The sequence below is a fragment of the Molossus molossus genome, unplaced genomic scaffold (genome assembly GCF_014108415.1).
Source record: "Molossus molossus isolate mMolMol1 unplaced genomic scaffold, mMolMol1.p scaffold_m16_p_23, whole genome shotgun sequence".
NCBI lineage: Eukaryota > Metazoa > Chordata > Mammalia > Chiroptera > Molossidae > Molossus > Molossus molossus.
Genome location: NW_023425359.1, coordinates 17,792,067 through 17,814,014, shown reverse-complemented (window position 1 = coordinate 17,814,014; position 21,948 = coordinate 17,792,067). Strand labels below are relative to the sequence as shown.

The following is a 21,948-nucleotide window of genomic DNA, read 5'->3' as shown; positions in this document are numbered from 1 at the left end:
CTTCTGGTGCAGGGTCGATGCTCAGCCACTGAGCCACACCGGCCGGGCTGAATTCCTGTTTTTGAAAAATGCTTCTTGCTGAGATCTCCAGTAGTTCCACTATGGAAAGGTCACCTCTCCACCCGAAAAGCTGAACATCCGGGGCTTTGCTCAGACTCCCTCCCCTTAAAGTTTCCCAACTATCTCACAAATTGGAATCAGCCAAAAAAAGGGGCAGGGGGACAGGATTCCAGTGAAAATCTGAGTGAGCCATCGCATTTGGCTCTGAAAGACGTAGACGGTAGAGTCGGGGGCCAGAGGTGGTCCCTCCACCCTGCCCGTCACCCTACAGTGAGCTACAGGCACAAACATGGGGAGCTCAGATGAGGGTAAGAAAAGCACTTTCGAATTTTTATTTTGAGTATTTTTCAACAAATAAGTCTACTTAAGCTCCAGGAGGACAGACTGCCAACTACTTTCTCAACCAGGACTTTAAAAAGAAAGAAATAAAAAAGCATAATTCATAACGATCAAAGATAAAGTAAAATATTAGTCTGGAAGAAATACAATTTCAGGGTTAGAAGTTGGTTTTATGAGGGAGATAATCCTCCCCTATTTTTTTTTCCAGGCCCATAAATGCAATTTTTATTTTAGTTTTACCCCAGCCCTTGAGTTGCCATAAAGATCGAACATGAGGAAGATTATTTATTTCTTTTTTTTTCTCCCCAGGGGGGCACTTGGCAATAACATTTTGCAGACCTACTTTGTGCTGTTTTGAAGCAGAACTTGGAAATGCACTGTGTCAGTCCACAGCTGTGAAAGGACCTAATCTACTTTTAAGTCTAATGAAGTCCCAGCCGTTTCTATCTGGGGACAATCTCTGAGTGTGCTCAGTTTCTGTCATTGTGTTTCTTATGCTCATTATCAACAATTAACACAAAGAACGGATAAGATCTTGGCTCCTTCAGCCTCAGGAAAAGACCAATGTTATTTTTTTTGAAATGCCAATTAGAATATAAAACCTGATACCAAACCACTCACATTAAAGTCACAGGCAGTTCTGAAATATGTCCAATATAAATAATAACACTGGTTGGTTAGCGTTCTGCTCAGATCTCTCCTTTGCGCTTCAGAAGGTCCGATTCGGTGTCATTCTAGAACAGAAGGAGGGATGCCGGTCCGGGGTTCCGCTTCACCTGGGCATCCCCTGCAGCAGGAGACCCAGTGAAGGAGAAACGTTTTAAAAATAACAAATCTGGGACCACATTTTTGTATTCTGCTTGGTAACAGCTTGTTGAGTTTCAGGGTAGACATGTATAGTCCTACAACTTACACGAGCTCCCCCAGCAACTAGGGAAATGTGAGTGAGGAACCACGGCACAATTTCCAAGTATGAGCATCATGGAAAAGAAGACACCGAGAGACAGGGAGCTGATCTTTGTCCTAAATTAGGTGGCCAGCTGTCCCAAGAAGCTCGTCTGGTTCTTCTGAACCCACGGAACAGAAAGGTGCTTATAATGCCCCAAATATTTCCACAAATATCCACCAAAGAACTTGTGCCAGTATAGGAAACACAAGAGCAAACCAAAAAAAAAAAAAAAATCACCTTTTGCTAAGAATATATTTTTCAGAGAATCCCAGGACAACAGAGATTTAATCAAACAACAAGGGAAATGTACCGACTGATGATTTCCAAGAATGCTCTTAGTAATGGAGGTGGGTGTGGTTTTTACTTAATGTAAGATCAGTGCCTCATAGTCAGCCAGACAGAAGTCTGAGACAAAGACCTACCTGTGTGACCTTGGACAAGTTACCTAACCTCTGTGAGCCACCGTCCTTCTCTGTAAAATAAAAATAGCTATATCTATCCCATAGTTTTATTGTTGGGATTAAATGAGATCGACAGCAATTACAGCAGTGTCTGGCACATAGCAGTCACTCCATAAATGCCAAGTATCCATAACAGCCACATCCCCAGACCTTTCTCTGGCCATGTTCTGGTTTCCTGCCACCATCATTGGCTCCAGGTATCACTTAGGGGCAAAAGTGCATTTCTGAAGACAAGGCCATCTCAGGGACAGACAGACAGACCCTGATCGAGGGTCAGAGACAGGGCTCCATTCCTCTGGAATCTAAAAGGAGCTCGAGAAAGTGAGCACAGTGTTTTCACTTCCTACGTCCGTTCCTGCCTTCTGATGCGTCTGTGAAGAGATTCCAGTGACGTTTCCAAGCGAGGAAGGCAGCGCTGTAAACCCAGGCACTGCAGAGAAAATTGCTAGGGACCTGCAATCCCCAAGCCGCCCGGCACCTGCCACCCTGAGCAGCTAGCTTCCCGCCTCTGCTGAAGACGGCCCTGTGCGGTCAGCCCGTGTGCGCCTGCTTCCTTGGAGGGGCCTTTCTAAGAACAGAGATAGGCTGAGTCTTTCGTTTGCTAGAGAATCAAGCTGCCAACAGATTCCGAGACTAAGGCTTCCAACTTCCAACGGTTAACCAGACCACCGAGGAAGGTAGAAAGAATACCAGAAGCACATTCCAAGCGTGGGCTTTGGAGGCAAAAAGATCTGGCTTAAAATCCGAGACCATGCTGCCACTTACTGGCGTGTGGTCTAGGGCAAATTAGTTAACCTACCCACCCTGTCTCTCTATCTGTGTTGGGTGTTCATCCCCCTTTGCCCAGGGTAGTCCCAGGGTATACCAGTTGTTCTTGGGTGACTAATAAAAGCTACCCTATTACACCTGGCTGGTATGGCTCAGTGGTTGAGTGTCGACCTATTCAGCAAGAGGTTGCCGGTTCGATTCCGGGTCAGGGCACATGCCCAGGTTTCGGGCCAAATCCCCAGTGAGGGGCATGCAGGGGGCGGCCAATCAGGGTTCTCTCTCATCCATGTTTCTCTCTCTCTCTTCCTTCCTCTCTCTAAAATATATAAAGAAAAATATATTTTTTTAAAAAGCTACTCTATCACACCAAAGGGATCTAGTTTGGACAATGAACTAAATGGCCACCTCAGCTCCTTTCTGTAAAATTCCTTTCTGTAAAATTCAAACAATTGTCAGCGCACAGGGTGGTTGTGAAGGCTAGCTGCAAGGTACACTATAGCTACCACAAGTCTCCACGTAGAAAATGTTCCCTCCCTATCTGTATCCTGCACATCCTCACTCTCCAGCGCAGAAGCCATTTGCCTGGCGTGGCTATTAAGCACTTGAAATGTGTCTAGTTCAAGTTAAGACGAGCCGTACGTGTAAAATGCACCCGATTATAAACAGTTAGCACAAAAAACTATATACAATGTCTCATTATTAGCTTTATATTAATTACATGTCAAATGATATTATTTTGAATGTATTCGCTTCAATTAATTACTAGCTAATTATTCAAATTAATTACACCAGTTCCTTTATGCTGTTTTAGCATGGCTACTAAAACAAGTACGATTACATAGGTCACTCGCCCTATATTTCTCTTGGGCAGCACAGCCCCAGGTGGTTCATGAATCTGCTACCCCATCCCACACCTCACCCCACCGACACCTCCCACCCCACCCCTCTAATTCTTCCTTCCAAACTCCAGGTGATGACCTGGTGTACCTTCATCATATGCACCAACATGCGCTGAAGTGTATTCTGGGTGTTTTGATGCAAAAGGCAGTAAACTAAGGGGCGAAACAGAATTGACTTGGATCATCCCTCTCGGCACTGGTTCCTCCTTAGGGATAGACATGCTGATCTTGAGATCATTAGGGAAGCTGAAGATGCCGGCCAACTTTGGAAAACTCCACGTTGGCAAGGAAGAAGGAGCTTGGTTGGCCCAAAAAAGATATCACGATGTCTCCCTGGATCAGATTTGCTGATTCTTGGGAATGCTTGGGAAACACCTCAGGTCCCAGCTATGAGTAACGTTATGCAAAGCAGTCCATGAGCATGCCTTAGGTGCTGCCTCTTTGAAAAGAAACACTTCTGCCCTGGCCAGGGAGCTCAGGTGGTTCGAGTGGCGTCCCAGTACACCACGATTGTGGGTTCGACCCCCAGTCAGGACACATACAAGAATCAACTAGTGAACACATAAATAAGTGAAACAACAAATCAATGTTTCTCTCTCTCTCAAATCAATCAATAAATTAAAATATGTAAAGAAAAATTTTATACCCTGGCCGGTTTGGCTCAGTGGTTACAGCGTTGGCCCATGGACCAGAGAGTCCATGTTCAGTTCCCGCTAAGGGCACGTACCTTGGTTGCAGTTTGTCCCTGGCCCTGGTTGGGGTCATGTGGGTGGTCTCTCACAACCATGTTTCTCTTCCTCCCTCTTCCTTCCTCTCTCCCTCCTGCTCTATCTGAAGATAAATGCAAAAACGTCCTCAGGTGAGGATTTAAAAAAAGAAGAATTTCACTTCATGCTAAATCTCCAACTTTTAGCCCTAAAAATATCTCCTAAGAGCATTAAACCAGCCCCTAGCCTGACTCTGGTAGAGACCCCCTGACCTGTGGATGGAAATATCACAGAACAGCCAAGTATAGAGCAAATTCACCCCAGAAACAATCATTTAACTCAGTCAACCCCCATTCCCCATGGACACAACTGCTCGCTAAACACAAATGTTCAATTTTAAAATATTAGCAAATTGGATTTTGGAAACATCCTTCTCAAGTAATCTGCTTCACAAAAGCTTTTCAGATACGCAATACAGTTTGTGAAAGCTTTTGTCTGGAGGAAACTCGCCGGCTGATATTCCAGCTGGTGGGACTGGACATGACGTCAGCTCTGGGGCACAGGTAGAGAGAAATGGTTCAAGCTGACTTCTCAGCGCAACCAGAGAGAGTCGCGGTCCGTGTACTGGATGTTGCACATGGCAACGCGTTGCGTTAGCTCTTCGCACACACAGACACGAGGACCTGCTCCCGGCGGAGCGCCCTCTTCCCTGCCCGTCCCGTGGTTTGGACGGAGGGTAACGACAGACAGTGTGAGAAGTATGTGTCAGAGGGAGCTCGCATGTCATGTGTTCCATGAGATGCTTTGTGTCTGAGCTCCCTCAGCTCTCATCGGCTCCCTCCTCCACCCACTCGCCCCACAATCAAATAACCCCCCTCCCTTTGATAAGGAGCCAGTACAGGCACAGGAGGTAGTTCGGAACAACCGCATTTGAAGTGGAAGAAAACAGGGGGCCTCTCACTTTCCCTCTCTCACCACAACAATTGGAGGAGACTTGGGCCTGAAGAAATCTCTCTGCTGCTAAATGGTACCCAGATGGCAACCACAGCCTCTCTCTGGTACCAGGAGTACCCGTGCCCATCCATCTTCCCAACACGCCCGCAGCTGGGAGGAAGACGAGGCTGCTGGTGCAGTTCAAACGCCTCTTTCCTCCTGCACACTCTCCCTTTTATCTGTTCCCCTTCCATCTCAGAGCCCTGTGTTCTCACCTTCCTGCGGTGGCAGTAACGCCCAAAGCAAACTGTGGCCCTGGAGGACCACAGGGAGTCATGGCCCCAGGCTCTGAATAGCTAATGAGCCCTGTGTGTGCCTGTGAATGGCGGGAGACAGCCACTCGAATCTCCCGGGTAGGAGGAGTACAACCTGGGGATGCCGACCCCAGTGCACCCGGAGAGGATCTGGGTTTTGATACCCAGCTTCTAATTCAATCCAAACATCCAATCTGCACGGCCTTGGGGCGGGGGGATGCATTGTTCAAACACATCTGATTCTAGCCCAGAGCCTTTTCCAGCCACTGACCACTTTGAACCTAATTAGAAAAAGCAGAGGACACTGGAGAGGTTTAATAAGAGGAATCGGGTTGCTGCTGCGTCTTCATGACCTGGGATTTATAAGGGAATTTCACTGGCTTTGTAGCAATGTAAAATAAATAGACATTAGATGATGACAGCGAAAACAAAGTTGCTGCCAAAGCTAAAAAGAGCTTGGCAGGAGAAGAAAGGACTACTACATAGTCACTCATTATTTACTGTACAAACCTTTTCATAAAGCGTGGAGGAGAGACACGGGAATAATGGGCCCTTGCGAGAAGATGGAAAACGCCTTCTATAGCTACATTGTCCCCGCTGGAGGCACCCGAGGTCCTGGTTGTTACACAACCTTATTGTTCTAGTCAGCCATTCAGAGAGCTGAATGAACAGCTCGCTCCGGGACTTTGAAAAAGGGGAGCTAACAGTCCGCACGTTTCCAAGGGGAAGACTAGAACTGCCCCGGCTGGAAATCGTGAATTAATTCGCTAATCCTTGCAGACCTCCACCGTCTGCTGCCTGCGCTCCAGCCCGCTCAGTATTCTTCAGCCTGTGATGCTATGATGCACGTAAGTGCAGGGACCTGACCTACCAGCTCCTGACAAATGCTGGTGATTTCATTCAAAAGAGGGAATGTTTTGCTTTTGGGTGGTGGTGGTGGTGGTAGGTGTTAGAACCCATGACATCTGGGAGCTCCAGCTCACCAAAGCCTCAACGAACGGCATGAGTCTCTGATACCTTCCCCCTCCCCCGCCCCAGGGAGCTGGGAGCATGTGGCTTCTTTAACTCAGGTTGTGACCACCCACTCCAACAATGAGAAATTCTTTTTAAATGTGAACAAAGAAAGATGTGTTTGTAAACGGTAGCGGGCTGTAAAGCACTGTAGCTCTGAGCTCGGCCTGGCCAGGATAGCTGCACCCCAGAAAGGTCCGAGGACAAAGGTATGTTATTCACTCACGCTGATGAATAGTCTATTGTGCGCGAGATTACATGCAATAGCTAACAGCGTAAGTAGGCTCACTTAGCCTTTCAAGCATGGGTGTGTGCGTGTGTGTGCATGTGTGTGTGTGTGTGCATGTGTGTGTGTGTGCATGTGTGTAAGAGAGAGAGATGGGGAAAGAGATTGGTGGACTGGGGTGAAGCGTGAGAACAAATGTGTTCCTACAGCATCTGAGAAACGAGGAAGGAAGTCAAAAGTGGACCCAGAAGAACGCACAGCAAGGACCATCCCAACAAAGAGAATAACATTGATCTCATCAGCTGCACTGGTCTCTTTCATAGTATTCAACACAGAGCACATGCCCACATAACCACGGTGGACAGAAAACGCTGGGTCTCCTGAATCCCGCCCCCCCGTGCAGTGGGAGGCCACATCAAAGCCACGAGGGCCCACCCTGACTCCATATATTTATGGCCACAGGGCTGGGCCAATACGCCTGCTCTCTCTAAGCCACCCCCTCCTACCAGGAACACCGGGCCCTGTCCCCTCTTACCACACCATGCTGTAATTTCAAATCAAATACCAAGATTATGGGAAGAGATTCTGAAAGCTGTAAAGGTAATTTATATATTATGTAATTTGATTTATTATAATAGAGAATCATCACAGACCTGGCCAGTTTAGCTCAGCAATTAGAGCATCGGCCCACAGACCAAAGAGTCACGCGATCGATTCCAGTCAAGGGCACGTACCTTGGTTGCGGTTTGGTAAGGTCAGGGTCGTGCGGGAGGCAACCAATCTATGTTTCTCTATGTTTCTCTCTTTCTCTCTCTCCCTCCCTCCCTCCCTCCCTCCATCCCTCTCTCCCTGTCCCACTCTGTCTGAAGATAAATAAAAAAATATCCTCAGGTGACGATTAAAAAAAAAAAAAAGAATCACCACTTATACAAGCAATAGATAAATCAGTTTCCAAAAAAGTGAAAAAAATGATTTAACATTCTAACCATCCTGAATACAACTTAATTTTTTTTTCTTTTTTTTTTTTGAGGTTTAGGGAGTGCACTAGGAAGTGGCGATGCCTCCCTCTGCACGCATACAGGCATTAATTACAGAAAAATCCAACTGAATTATATGGCAAAAATGAACATTCTGATGATTTCATATATGTGGTTGTTTGAGATGTTGATTGTCAGTATCTACCACATCCCGTTCAGAGGTTCTCAATCTGTGGGTTGCGACCCCTCTGGGGGGTCAAACGACCCTTTCACAGAAGTTGCCTAAAACCATCAGAAAACACATATTTCTGCCCTGGCTGGTTTAGCTCAGCAATTAGAGTGTCGGTCTGCGGTCCAGAGAGACCTGGGTTCGGTTCCCACTAAGGGCAAGTACCTCGGTTGCAGTTTGTCCCCGGCCCTGTTGGGTCATGCGGGTGGCAACCACTCGATGTGTCTCTTTCACGTCAATGTTTCTCTCTCTCTCTCTCTCTCCCTCCCACTCTATCTGAACAAAAAAATGGAAAAATGTCCTCAGGTGAGGATAAAAAAAGAAAAAGAAAACACCTATTTCCGATGGTCTTAGGAACCGAGACCCCGCTCCTCTGTCCGTCTCCAGGCGGGTCCGCCCACGCACAGACACGCCCACATGCAGACACGCCCACGCGCAGACACGCCCACAGGCAGACACGCCCACATGCAGACATGCCCACAGATAACATGAGGACCTGCATTAAAGGGTCGCGGCATCAGGAAGGTTGAGAACCACTGCGTTACATCTTTCAACTTCTTCTGTATAAATTGTATAAGACGTATGATGCCTCCATTAAAAAGAACGATTTAGAACAACATCTGTTAACTCTGAGGACACCCATCAGATCTTCTGGGGAAGCAATATGATGAAGGGAGAAGAGGATTTGAGTCTGGGGAATGACCAGCTACATGGTCAATCTGGAAAAGAATGTCCTCACTCAAGATACTTCCATTCTATCTGTTAAAAAGTTCTCATAATATACTGCCGTTTGCAACAAAATCGTTTTAATAGATATAAAAATCTTCACTGTCTGCAGTATGACCGGGACCTCACTGGGACCTCACCGGCTGTGGCTCCCTTGAGCAGGGGACAGCCTTCCTGACCACGGAGGTGGCCCTGGGGTGTTTAACTTTATTTTTTACTTATTTTTTTATCCTTACCTGAGGACATTTTTGCAGTTATTTTCAGATAGAGCAGGAGGGAGAGAGGGAGGAAGAGAGAGAAAGAAACATGGATGTGAGAGAGACACATCAAGTGGCTGCCACCCATACGACCCCAACCGGGGCCGGGGACAAACTGCAACCAATGTACGTGCACTTAGTGGGAACCGAACCTGGGACTCTCTGGTCCGCGGGCTGACGCTCTAACTGCTGAGCCAAACTGGCCAGGGCAAGGGGTGTTTAATTTTACTCTGTACACTTTCTTTTTGTGTTATTACATGTATTGCAAAATATATGAACTACCACTGGCATTTTGCACTATGGCAAACAAAAATATTTTTTTTAATTAAAAATATATATTATTAGACCCTAAGATAAATTTTAATAACAATGATAAACCCTTGATGGTAAATTTCTGAAAGTCTGAATATAGGCATGGGCTCCCAGACTGTGACTTCTAGCTCGATTTTCCAAGCTTTTACTGCATGCCTGAGTCTCATCACAACAACTTTGCTTCCTCGTTACATTGTTTATACATTTTATAATCATATTTTCATAAAAGTACTTAAAACACAGTGACAGATAAAATGGTGAGTCTATAGTCTTTGATTTACAAACCGTAAATCCACCAAATTGATAGAAGAATTCCATAAGTTTTCAGTTATTATAGTGTTTTAATTTTTTTAGCTTGGCCGGTGTGGCTCAGTGGATTGAGCATTGTCCCATAGACTGAGAGGTCCCAGTTCAATTCCCGGTCAGGGCACATGCCTGTATTGCAGGCTCAATCCCCAGTAGGGGGCGTGCAGGAGGCAGCAGATAGATGTTTCTCTCTCACATCGATATTTCTCTCTCTCTCTCTCCCCCCCCAAAAAAAATTAATAAAAATGTATTTTAAAATATTTTTAATGTATAAGCATCACATGAAATTATAAGTGGATTTTGAAGCTGTGATTCAGACATAATTTTCTGTATTCCTGCTTGTGTTGTTCAGTATCACCTCCAATGTCATAAACAAGCATTGCAAGTGTGTTCATCTTGGAAACCACCCCCCAGCAGGGGATTGGTTAATTATTATATACTCATGCACTGGAACACTAGAAAACCAGGAGAAGGGTGAGGCAAGTGTACATCATGTTCAGAAGAAAAGACAAAGCTAAGAATCCCTGTGCATAGTATGACAGGTAGAGAGTATTCTGAGACAGAGTGATGGGTGTACAGTCATCTGTACCTGTAGAATAAACCTACAGTGACCACAGCGCACAGTTTCAGTGGTGATTCACGGATGGTTGGGACACAGGTGATTTTCATTTTCATACTTGTGCATTTCTCTATTTGCTGAACCTTTTATAATTACAAATTGTTTTTGTTGGGGGTTTTGTTGGAAAAGTTGTGCTGGGAAAATGTCTATTTTCCACCAACAAGTATTTTGGAGGAAGGAACTTCGAACAACCTGGAGAAATTTTCCGTATTTAGCAAACAAGTAGCATCTATTATATTCCTAGAGTTTCAGTCTTGCTTGCAGTCAGCATTCAGGTTCATTTTTATGTGTTTTCTAATAGTTTAGTGCTTTCACTATTTTCCCCAGGATAATAGAAAGGAAACAGAGTTGTGTCTTGCCCTGTTGGTTTCAAGTGAACGGAAAGGATCGGAAGGAAATAGACAAAGTAAGAGCAAAGAGCCTACACACTCTCTGGGAGGTGATGGCAGCCCAGCTCAAATACGGTTCCCTGTTGTCGCTCATGCACACCTGCATCTGCCCATCACATCATCGCCTCTGATGTTCCCAACTCTGTTTCCAACGATGACAAAACGAAGAAGAGAAAGACCCAAGGCTGCCCCTGAGCAGCTTACAATTCATTCTGTGTCCACACCGTCCTGCAACTCCAAACACACATCGACACAAGGAGCCAGAGGACCGGCTATTTTCAAGATAACCATTCATTCCACTAGTCAGGGGATGGAGGAAGCCATTGGGACGAGTGAAAATAAGTCACCTCATTGACAGATGTCATCAAGGCACCGGGGAAAAGCAGATCCTTCTCCCCAGTTTGGAAACGAACATGAAATCCAGTGTGCTCGCGACCACGGAGTGTCTCTGCAGACCTGCCAGGAAGCAGGCATCAGCCTGGTGTCGGGAAGGCAACCTGAAGACCCGGCAGGAGAGACACAGCGCTGGGAGGCTGCTGGAGAGGCTGGTCTGATGTGGAAGCTACTGTTGCACACACACAAGCATCCGCGCAGTTGTGGACAAAGGGTAATTGCAGGGCGGTTTATTAATTGAAAGTGAAAGCTCTTTGCTTTGTGGAAGGGCTTGGGATGGAAAAACCGAACACATGACCAAAGGACATGCACAGTCAGCAGAGAAACCTCAGCGCTGAGAGATCTGCCAGGGAGGAGAAAGTTCAGAATGGATTGTTTTCTGGCTCCTTATAACAAATAAACCACCGAGGGACCCCTAAGGCTCTGAATAATGAATCTGCTTCCCTCTCCCTCACCCCTCCCTCTTCTCTGCTCTCCCCCGAGGAGCAATGAAGAACCGTGAGCTACGTATGTCGGGTCCTCTAATGCATACAAACAAACCAACAAAAACACAAATCCCATCCATCTCGTACCAAACAACCTAGGAGCTTGCCATAAGACAAAATGTTAAAAATCAGTCTCTAGTTTATAAGTCATTTTTCCCACTGGTAACTATGGTCAACACTCAACAACTGTGTCCATGGAGTGGATCGGTAGGTAACTGCAGATTGGGTTGCCTTACATTGTTTATTCCTGGGGTCAGCAGTGGGTTGCTAATTTACATAGTTAACTCGTGGGACCTAACAAGCAAAATGGACCCGATCCTATGGGAATCAACTTAAATGTGTGGCTGGCAGGACTGTATAGAACGGGTGTGCTGAATGTTCTCCTCTTGAGATAAATTGCTTTGAACCTCCCCAGACTGAGCCCAAAGTATCCTTTCATGATGCATTAATCAGAACCGCCCCCCCCCAAACTATGCGTATTTGTCCCCCAAACCAACCCAGCTGGGCTCCCCACCACATACACAAACCACAGCTCAGGGATGGAGCATCTCCAGGTTTTCCTTGTTCTCTTCGATACATATAATCTGTGCCATGGTGTGAGTGTAAGTCAACGAGCTGTATCTCAAGACAATATTTGTTGGTAACTGATGTCTGAATGTCCAAGGGGAGGCTTTAATCACCCTTCACAAATGTGCCAAACACCAAAGAAAGTCCTGGGAAGGTAACACCATTGAACCCTTCCCCCATGTTTTCCTGTCTTGAGCAACGGGTCCCCTTTGCAAAGGAGACAGAAGAGTCAGCCCAAAAGGCGGCACAGAGAAGTGTGTTCCGGAAATGAAGACTGGCCACGAAGTCACCTGTTCTTCTCGGTGTCGCAATAACCTCAACCGTATGCATTTCCCAAGGCCGCCTCCGGGGCTCTGGACACTTCGTGGGCTACACATGGAAACGCCGGAGGACACGGTTCTGGTGTCTACAGTCCGGTGTTAGTTCTGATTTTTGGGGTTTATCTTTGGAAATCGATAATCACATCCCTGGACTTCCCAGTACGGGAGTCTTTTGACTGGAGGGAGGGAGAAGGTCGAGTTTCTCACTCCTTTCATGAGAGGTTGCAATTCTGGTTGCTTCCATTGTCTTCCCAGTGCCGACACGGAGGAAAACAGGTCCTTTCAGGGGGGTTCTGGCCTGGGCCTGATGATGGCAAAAGGGTGGCAGGGACCCGAGAGCAGCCAAGGGAGAGAGACGTCGGAAATGGAACAGAACCAGGGGCTGCAGCCAACCGAGCGCACCGGGGGCGTCTCCGGGCACAGCCGGCCCACGGACGCGCCACACCTGGCCCACCTGTCCACTGGGCAGGTCCTCGTGGAGGCACACGTGCCTGTGCCGTTCCGAACGCCGGAATGAACGTGATTCAAAAGACTCTTTTATAAACCTTAAAAGCAAAGTGTCCTCGCCTCCTCCCCACCCACCCCCTTTTTTAAAAAAAAAACATTCACATTTTCTATTAAATAAATTTAAAACAAAAGAGGACCGTCTCTCCAACGGCACCCCAAACCCAGGCTCTGAATCCTCGGGTGCTGCGAACACTGAGAAACACACACAAGATCATTCCCACAGTGCTCCTGTGCCGCGCCACTGAGGGACCGCGCGGTGTCCCCTAAGCAGCTGTCATACAGAGGGAAAGAGAAGGGCTGGATTGATGTAATGCTCCTGGGAGGCGGGCGGAGGGGCAGTTTCTTTGAGAAGAGAGGGGAGAAGGTCAGGGGCTATGGCTCTAACCTGTGAACAGTGGTTGGATTGTTCGGAGTGTTGATTCAGAAGCCTACAAAGGCCCCATTCTCTCTCCTCTCCGGCCGATGGTCCACCTGACAAATGGTAATGGCAACATAAGCAGACCTGAGAGAGTTCCCCAGCCCTCTAATGTTTGCCAATATTAAGTCTGATAGCGCCTCCCGCGCCCGCTCCCCCTCCCCCCTTCCCTCTCTCTCTGATATTTTGATAGCTGACTGCTGTTTAAGTAAAGCACCGGGTTGCCTGGCAGCTGAGGCCCAGGTGGCCTCAGCATCAATCTAAACAAGTTGACGTGAAATTGATCTTCCCAGGTTGGGACCAGGGAGCTGGTGTCCACAGAGCAGCCCACCTTCTGCGGAGATAATTCTTTCATCATCTGGGGCGAGGGCAGGGAGGACTAAGAGAGCTGACGCAGGTGTCCAGGTTGCCCGCTTGGATCTGCCCTTGAAACTCCAATGGTGATGACGTCACCCTACGAAAGGACTGTTTGTTGACGTTTGCGTGCGCGGGTGGCCACCGTATAACCCTGCACAATTACAGAGCTGGGATCGGCCCTCCATATTAAAAAAGATGGGGAGAAATTGAACCACAAAAGAAACTATTTGGGCAGAGAAATGTTGAAGGACCCAAACAAGCAAAATGCAACCTGGGTGGAAATTTCCACAGTTTCCAAAACAATCTGGATGGTGTGGGCAGATGCCTGGTCAACAAAAATACATATAGCTGACTCTTGTTCATGCCCACCGATAAAATCCAGCTCGCAGAAGACGTAAGCCAGAAATAATGTTCTATTTAGGTTTTTAAATTGATGTGTAAATGTGCGGGAAGTAGACTTATTTATCTCTCTTTAGGATTCGCTTGGCTTGGGCATGTCATTACTCTTTGGGGCAACATGTAAATTCCAACTAAAAGTCAGAGTGCCTTGGTGTTTGTTGAACCTAGTGTTGTCAATAGCAAAAAAAAAAAACTTTGTAGAGGGAAAATGAGTCATTCTCAGGAGTTTCGCTTGGTGGCATGAACAGGGGCATGTTTTTCTTGTTTCTCACTGAGTTGAAACAGCTGGAAATGAAGCATGACCTGGAGCTGCAACTCAGGAACAACACTAATTCCTTATCTGTAAGAGATGTCCTGAGATTAGGCTGGATCTTAAAATCACTAGAAAACTGACTGCAAAGTGAAAAATGCAGATAAGCAGCTGGTCCTTCAGTGTCTGTAACACTAGCATGAGCTGATGTTGGAGAAACCCAAACTTTTCCATTTAGAGAACCTTCTGAAAACTCACCATCAGCCTACAGAGATGAAAAATATATATATGCATTTAAAAAACCAACTCAATGCATGACAGAGCATCTTCTGTGGGCAAGTGTGTAGACCCCACAGCATCTTGGGCGAGATGGACACTAGCAGAGGAAGAGAGACCTATTTGCACTGTCCCAGGCCTGGTCTGTGACTTCATGCCTGATGCTCAGCGTGTAGGCTCTTTGAGCTACAATGTAGCTTTACCTCTCAAAGTCAATGGAAGTCATGAAAACACTACCGGATGTGGTAAGAGTCTTGCTAAGATTACCCGGAGCCCTGGCGGGTGTGGCTCAGTTGGTTGAATGTCATCCTGTGCACCAAAAGGTTGCTGGTTCAATTCCTGGTCAGAGAAAATGCCCGGATTACTGGCTCGATGCCTGGTGAGGGGCATGAAGGAGGCAGCCGATCAATGTCGCTCTCTCTAAAAAAAAAAAAAATCAATAAAACATATTAGAGAAAGAAAAAAAGATTACCAGGAAAATTAATGGTTGAGCATGTTGAAGAAGAAAGGGGAACACTATTTGAACTCTTGCTGTACATATTTAAAGAGGTGAAACAGCCCAGCTGTTGTGGCTCAGTGGTTGAACATCAACCCACGCACCAAGAGGTCGCTGGTTCAATTCCCAGTCAGGAGACATGCCCAGGTTGTGGGCCTGATCCCCAGTGGGGGGCGTGCAGGAGGCGGCCAATCGATGTTCTCTCTCATCGATGCTTCTATCTCTCTCTCCCTCTCCTTTTCTTTCTCTCTAACATCAATAAAGCAAAAAATAATTTTTTTAATAAAGAAAATAATTGTGCTGAGGTGGTGGCACCTTTAGAGACAGCTGAGGAGTGGAAGGCAACGTGCCCTACAGTGGACGGTCCCTTTCAGAACGTTTTTCCAAGGTACCAGGCTCGGTAAGCTGCTTCCCTCGAGTTCTGCCGCTTATCCCCAGTCAATGCATAGAGGTTTACCGAGCATCTACCTTGCACTATACCAGGGCTCAAAGTCCTAAAGTTCCTATAAGGCTTCATTCCCGTAGAGAAAACCGCTCGCACTTTATGATAGTGATGCTCGGTGCTGCTCAGGTCTTCTAACCCGTGTGTGATTTTGCGCCTGTCTTCAGAATGACGGGGTGGCTAGAATCGCCAGCTCCAGGTCGGTGGGGCATCTGCTGGAGTTCATCTTCTTGCTTTACTCCTTGACCCAGGGTGGCGTGTTGCTCCCCATGTTTTACATCTTCGCTTCTAATGACCCATAAGTCAGGGCACCCTAAAACGTCTCTCTTCCTCCGTGGTGAGCAGCCCATGGCTGACATCTCCAAAGTACCCTGGGTTGGTGGAAAATTATAACAGAGTGGGATCTGATTTGGGGAAGAGCCTCATGATCCTATGGCTCCAGGAACACAAGCCTCGCTCTTTCCAAACTGTCACTCTGAATTCCTTCCGGGTGAGGTGCGTCTGCTCAGATCAGTGCGGTGTCGCTGTCTCGCGGGGACCCGCTCCGTGCCATGCCCGGACAGGAGGCACACGCCACGGTCGGAGGGGCCGGGCAAATTGGAAACAGCCCAATGCCTGTTAACCAGTTTTACAAACAACAATGAAACAGGAAATAACAAAGCATGATCCTTGAATTAGTACTTCGGCAAAAACACTCCGGAGTTTTTCCACAGTCTGTAAATTGCTCCAGCTGTGTTTTCACGGTTTGTGAAATCAAGAGAGGCAAACTCTGGAGACAAATTAAAATCTTGGATCTGGTCAGGGATGATTTTATAGGAAAGGTGCTCAGTTATACGGCCTGGTCTAGAGATACACAGAGCTGTGAGCCAAGCTCTCCTGGGAATACAAAGAGTTTACTTTATGCATTGTCTACCCAGAGGGGTAAGGACTGTCATATATCAAAACACAGATCAACCCAAAGAATGAGGTCTGTTTTATTGCTGTGTTTTACCAGGAGAGGATGAGGGTATAATATTTTATTATGAAACAACTAACAGAAGGAACAGAACACGTGGAGAGGGCCTGACAGGAAAGGGAATGACTAGTGGGTGAGGAGCGCCACCTTTTGGCAATTGGATACACTGACATGCCCTAAGGAATGATTTTTGAGCTTCACAATTCAATTCAGAAATATTTCTTTTTTCTTGTTTTCCTTATTATTTAGAATGAGAGGAAGGGTGAAGGAGAGAGAGATGGAAACATCGATGAGAGAGAACATCGATTGGCCGCCTCCTGCACGCCCCCCACTGGGGATCTGGCCCACACCCTGGGTATGTGCCCCGACCAGGAATCGAACCAGCGACCTCTTGGTGCAGGGTCGACGCTCAGCCACTGAGCCGCACGGACTGGGCAGAAATATTTCTCAAAGTTCTTTTCCAGGTATCTCCGGGTCTCCTCCTGCTTGGAATGAACCTTCTCAGAGGTCCTCATGTTCTTCCCATGTAGTTACTGCCCAGCAGGCTGATGTTAGTGATCACTGCTCCTTACGGCTTCCCAGGGTACCAGTGATGAATCCAGGAAAGAAACAGGAGAATATTGAAGAATCAGGGTAGGTTTTTAAATCACAAGGCATGCCAGGCTGGGATGGCAATGAAGAAATGAATATAGAGTCTGACTGATCTAACGCAGTCCTGAGAGTCCAATAGACCTGAACTTAACCAAGCTGCGCTGTTTGGGAAAAGAGAGATGGTAGCTGGTTGGACAGTATTTAGTTTTTCAGGGAAATTATTTAAACATACAGGGAACCCAAATAAGATGCAGGTGGTGATGCCTGTCACAGAAGCTCCCCACCCCAAGAAAATTTAAAAATAACCACATGGGTGACCATTCATGGCAGGAAAGTAAAAGATGTTAGAAGATAAGAGTTGATCAAAGACGTGGGTCACCGAACCATAGTGAGATGGGGTCATGTTCCCTGGAAACAATGGGCACTTCAAAGATCACAGTGATTGAGCCCGACCTGTGTGGCTCCGTGGTTGAGCATCGACCCTGCATCGAGAGGTCGCCAGTTCGAATTCCCAGTCAGGGCACATGCCCGAGTTGTGGGCCCGATCCCCAGTGGGGGGCATGCAGGAGGCAGCCAATTGATGATCTTTCTCATCAATATTTCTCTCTCTCTCTCTCTCCCCCTTCCTCTCTCTCTAAAATCAATAAAGGAAAAAAATCACATCGAATGAAAGATTGTACTCCCACCCCAAACTGGGCAGAGAAAATACTGAAAAGTCTACCTTCCAGAAGTATTTCCTGGAAGCCCCAGAGATTCCCAGCACCACCAATAGATTCGCAAGAGGAAGCCACAGTGGTTCTGAGGACCCACTGCCCAGGAGAGAGCCCGGGCGGGCTCCATAGGGTCACAGAACCGGATTCCATCTCAGAATCAGTGTTTCCTCCATGAAGCCCTCGGGGGTTACTAAGTCCCTGCTATAGGTCCCTGTGCTTTGTCTCCATGCAGTGCTCAGGGGAAGCAGAACGGCAGCAGCCGACAGGACCTGTCCCTAAGGCCCTGCAGGCAGGAGGCCCGAGGGAGCCCCGGGAAAATCAGAGAAGCGGCACAGACCAGACGGGCCTGCGTGCTGAGATCTGAGGACAGGCTGGACGTAGCAGGTCGGGAGGATGGAGCCATTGCTCGGGCCTTTTCACACACTCAGAAAACGCTGATCCACTGTTCCTTCTCTCCTTTCCCCTCCACGCTCTCCTCTCCCTCCGTCTAGTGCCACCTGGATCTCTGGGACCTGGTTGCCACACCCAGGTCTCACTCCGATGGACAGTTACCGAAAGGTCTGAGAATTACCCTCAGGGCGCTCTGACTTCAGCAGCCAAGCTCCCCAGAGGTCAGCCCTCCTCCTGGTGAGGCCGAGAGGCACTGAGACCACATTGTATCCACAGGGGCCCGCAGAGCCCCGCAGCCTGAGTCACCTCCTGTCGGCTCGAGGTCACAGGTGGTACCCAGTTACATAACTGGGCGAGGGTCACACACGGACGGCTTCCTCCTTCAATTCCACTGTGTATTTTTTTACAAGATGTTATTTCTGACTGAGCCAATCCAAGCCTGACAAAAAAGGAAAAGGATTTGGCCAGGAATTGATCTAGATGATAAATGTCATTTTCTCACCATCACCAAAATGGCCTCGTTGTACCAGACACTTTCAGGCCCAAGTCACGGCCCCTCTGAGGTGGAAACTCACCAGCTTCACAGTCAGAACCAGAGGGCAAGGCGCTCCGGAAACCCACGGAAGGAGACCCAGTCAAATATTCCACAAATATTCGTCAAGTTCCTCTTGAAGTGTCTATGAGACGGTCACCTCAAAGGTATCATGTCAACGAATCCCCCAAACAGCCCAGTCTGACGGGCATTATGAGTATCCCCATTTGATGGATGAGGAGGCTCAGAAAGATAAAATCAGTATCTAAACCCAGAAAAAAATTTCTTAGTGTGTCTGAAGAATGGATGGGAAGAAAAATCTAGGCAAGACGAGATCGAGAAGGGCCAGCAGCCAGGGCAAAGCTGAAATGGAACCTGGGCACGGCCGATAGAAATATTCTACACCAGCTTCAAAAAAGAATCCTAACAATTCTCCAGAAGTTATCATTTAAAAACTCTAAGGCAAGGTAACATGTGGATCACTGAAAATATTTCCATTTACGATCATCCCCCTTTATTTTGGGCTATTTTTTGTATCTTTTATCTTATTTGCTCCTCCCAACCCGACATGGAAGGTGGGTAAGACAGTACGGTCACCATCCTGCAAGTTAGGAACCAAGGTTTGGAGCAGTTAACTGTCCTGACCAGGGGACACAGTTCGAGAGCACAGGATGTGGGGTTCTGCACTTGGACTTCAGCCTTTTAATTTTACAATGCTCACATTCCCTGGAAGAGCTAAGCAAATCCAAGGGCACCTTTCTCGGGTGTAGTTAGAACAGAGGGTTAAGAAGAGACTCAAACCCACTGATACCCATATTGTTAACACTCTTTCTTGTTTGTTTCTTAGTTTCTTTTCAGAGAAACAAAATACTGAGGGTCAGAGATCAAAAGAGAACCACTGAGTCACGGCCACATGGGGAGGAACCAAAGACCTTTTTGTTTTGGATGAGACGTGTTCAGCATCTAAGACATGACAAACTAATTATTTGATTTGTTCCCGAAGAAAATATGCCCTGTAGCAAAAATATTATTATATTATTGTATTGTGCTATTATTCTCTACAGGAACAAATTTCAACTAGGGAGAGATGATAGACAAGTAACTTCAAACAGGTTAGGTTAAAATTATATATAGGTACAATCTTATTAACTATTGTCACCCCAGTAAATTTAAGTTTAAAAAATTATATACAGGTATAGATTCTGGGTCACATTAGATACGACTTATCCTACCGAAAAGCTAAAACCAATCTCTAGCTTTTTGCCCAATGGGGGGAAAAGTTTTAGAATAAATTACTGATAAAATAAGTTATCAGAGGAAGGAAATTCATAGCAATTTTGTTTTTTGTTTGTTTGTTTGTTTGTCACCAGAGAACAATTTTTTCTTTTCTTTTTTTTTTTCAGAAAGAGTGGGAGGGAGAGAGGAGAGAGAGAGAGAGAAACCTCAATACCTCGATGTGAAAGAGACACATCGAGTGGCTGCCTCCCGCATGACCCAACCAGGGCTGGGAATGAAGTGCAACCAAGGTATGTGCCCTTGACCAGAATCGAACCCGTGACTCATTGGTCCGTGGGCCGATGCTCTAACCACTGCGCAAAACCAGCCAGGGCTCATAGCAATTTTGAAAAGTAAGATACAGCCCAGCTGGTGTGGCTCAGTGGATTGAGTGTGGTCCTATAGACTGAGAGGTCCCGGTTCAATTCCCAGTCAGGGCACATGCCCAGGTTGCAAGCTCGATCCCCAGTAGGGGGCATGCAGGAGGCAGCCAATTGATGTTTCTCACATCAATGTTTCTCTCTCTCTCTCCCTTCCTCTCTCTCTAAAAAATCAATAAAAACATTTTTAAAAAAGAAAGAAAAGATGCAGAATTATTAATTATTGCATTCTTTAGAACATAAGTATGCCACAAAAGACCACCTCCAGGCCACAACATCAAGAGCAAAGGAAAAGGTGGGGGCAGGAAAAATGACCGTTTACTTCACTTCTAAAGGCAAAGGAGTTCAGTGATGGCAGAGATCAGGAGATGAATGGGGTTGTCAGTGGGCATGCTCAGAAACTTGGCCCACTGCCCACTGGAACGGATATGTTCAAGATACAATAATAGTTTTCTGGCTTCCTAACTAATTTGGACTTGGCTCTATTTTTTTTCTAATAGACTTTACATTTTTAAAACAGTTTGAGATTTGCAGAAAAATTACCAAGATAATACAGAAAGTTTCCATACATTCCACACCCAGCTCCCCTGTCAGTGATGTCTCACAAGCTTTGTTGAAATTAGCGAACCGACGTTGATACAGAATTACTAAGTGAAGTCCACAATCGATTCAGATTTCCTTCGTTTTTCTCTAATATCTTTTCCTGCTCCAGGATCCCAGCAGGGACCATGACATTGTCGTGTCCCCTTAGGCTCCTCCTGGCTGTATTTTATTGACTTTCCTTATTTTGGAAGACCTTGCTAATTTTGAGGACTGGGCAAGTAGTTCAGAGAGCCTCCCTCAGCTGGGATTTGTCTGATGTTTTTCTCACCATTCGATGGGGTGGTGGGCTTCAGGGAAGAAGACTAGAGAGGGGAAGGTGCCCTCTCACCGCCCCATGTGATCACCATGATCCAGCCTGTGGATGCTGACCTTGAACGCCAGGCCGGGGGTGTTTGTCAGCTTTTTCTACAGTCAAGTTACTCCTTTCTTGCTCGTCCCAGACTGTCCTCTGGAAGGAAGTCCCTGTGGACAGCCACACTCAAGGACCAGAAAATTATGTTCTCCCTCCTCTAGGGTAAAGTATCTACATAAATTACTGGAAATTCTTCTGCAAGGGAGACTTGCCTCTTCTATGTATTCATTCAATCACTTACTTACATCAGTATGGACTCGGGGTTATTTATTTTTTTAAGATTGTGCGTTATAACTCAATGCTACTTTATGGATTTGGTTCATCAAATTGTTCCAATGTTGGCTATCACCACAGTGCCCTCATTTGGCTTCTTGTCCCTGTGACATACCCCCATCCAAGTAGGATTTTTGTTTGTTTGTTTGTTTGTTTGTGGGCTGGCTTTTTGTTTGGAGTGTTTGTTTTTTTAGTACTTCCTTACTTTCTGGCATTCCAAGATACTCCACGCTCCTCTTGTCTCCTTCCTACCCAGTGCTAGAATCAGCCATTTCTCCAAAGAGCCCTGGTTTTTTTAACTGAAGGGTGATCATAGAAACCAAGATCTAGATGTTAAGGATGCTCATTGCTGCTGGGGTGGCTTGGCTCTGTTTTTGATACCAGTTAAATCATTTTGTAAAATATTTATTGAATATGGACTATATGTCTGGAATGATTTTGGACACCCAGCCATAATCAAGACACCTCTGGTTTTTATGAAGCTTACATTTTACT

At 46.5% G+C, this 21,948-nt stretch overlaps 1 long non-coding RNA gene across 1 annotated transcript in view; it reads right to left on the bottom strand.

Annotated features, from left to right (window-relative positions):
• Positions 1 to 1,094: 1,094 nt before the first annotated feature.
• Positions 1,095 to 21,948, bottom strand: part of LOC118640493 — a 68,429-nt gene continuing 47,575 nt past the window's right edge. Inside the window, exon 3 of the long non-coding RNA XR_004961396.1 lies at positions 1,095 to 1,133. This is a non-coding gene — a long non-coding RNA (uncharacterized LOC118640493). The remainder of the gene's footprint in view (positions 1,134 to 21,948) is intronic.